The sequence below is a fragment of the Asparagus officinalis genome, chromosome 7 (genome assembly GCF_001876935.1).
Source record: "Asparagus officinalis chromosome 7, Aspof.V1, whole genome shotgun sequence".
Taxonomy (NCBI): domain Eukaryota; kingdom Viridiplantae; phylum Streptophyta; class Magnoliopsida; order Asparagales; family Asparagaceae; genus Asparagus; species Asparagus officinalis.
The window spans coordinates 48443598-48445262 of record NC_033800.1 but is presented as its reverse complement, the minus strand read 5'-3'; positions in this window follow the sequence as shown (position 1 = coordinate 48445262).

Genomic DNA, 1665 nt, shown 5'->3' with positions numbered 1-1665 from the left:
GAAGTATATGGCGGGTTTGAGCGATTACATCCGAAAGGAGATGAGGCTATTCACGGTGGAATCAATTGCAGAGGCGAGCGTGAAGACTATTGCCCTCGAGGGCAAGCAAAAGAAGGGCAACGAGGCTAAGGGAGACTCCAAACAAACGGGAGGCGAATCTAGTGGTTCTCAATCTAAGGAGGAGAAGAAGAAGGGTGATCCAGGGAAGGCATGGCTGATTTGTAGTCACTGCGAGAAGACATGGCACATAGCTGATCGGTGCTGGGAGAAGTATCCTCATCTCAAGCCAAGAGGGTTGAAGAAGAAGGAGGAGAAAAAGGCATACATGATAGCTCAAGGTCCGAAAGAAGTCCCGGGGATGACAGAACCCAACAGCAGTCTCAACCTTATGACGAGGAAGCAGACCACGAAAGAGGACGACGAACTGAGAGAGCAACTCTTTGTTCTTAAGTTGCAAGTGAAGACCAGTTTGGTTGATGCCATTGTTGATTCGGGCAGCGAGAAGAATTTAATATTCGAGGCATTAGTTCAGAAGCTGGGTCTGAAGACGGTCAAGCATCCGAAGCCCTATCCATTGGGGTGGATTCAGAAGGAGGAGAAGCTGAGTATAGTTGATCAATGCACTATCAGATTTACGCTCCACGAGTCGTATATTGATGAGGTCACGTGCGACGTCGTTCCATTAGATGTTTGTCAGATTATACTGGGCAATCCATACTTATGGGATAGATATGCGATCTACAAGAGGCGGGCTCAGAAGTACACCTTCACTAAGGATGGTGAAAAGTTCATATTTCGTTCGGCATCTCTTCCGAGGGAGACCAGCTTGGGGACGGTGACGCAAGCGAAGAGACTAGTGAATGCAAGCAGGAAGTTGGGGCGAACGGTGACTACAACGAGACGCGGAACGAATGAGTTATTTCCGATCGGACGTCGGGACCAGATTCCTAGCAAGGCCAGGTGGTACAGAAAAGATGGAGGAGCTCGAGAGTTTCCTCAGCAAAAGTTCTAACTTAAACGGGACTTCAAGTTCTTAAAGGGGGGACCCATGATACGGGTGTATCTCTCTTCGGAACTTAGTAATCCTCATGGAAGCTTGAGGATAGATGATTCTCATGATAGCATGAGAATAAAGGTGTCAATCAGTACAGGGGAACGCGGGTTGGAGCGAGGAACAAGGCAGAGAATTGAAGAGTCAAAGCATCCAGATTTCTGTTGGCCTTCTTGTTTTGATGATGTTTAATAAACAATTTACTTCTAATGTTGTTTGTCTAGTATTTGTGTTTTCGTATTTTTTCTAGGCAAACAACGAGTTAGAGGATGGATGGAATCGAGCCTTAACGATCATATCCAATGGAGGTTGGCGGAATTGTAGAGTGAAGCCTACGCAATTCAACGTTAAAGATCAAGTTCAAGCTTCATTCGCAAGTGTACCAAGTCGAGCGTATTGAAGATCAAGATCTAGCTTGGGTAACTTAGTTTAGGTTTTATATTATGTGTGTTAAGTACTCTAAGCTCAATTATCTATACACACACATTTATTGGTTTCTTCGTATATATATATATATATATATATACATAAGTTTTGGTTTCTATGCATATATATAGTTATATATATACATACATATGTTTTGAGTTTTTATGGTTATATATATGAAATTCTAT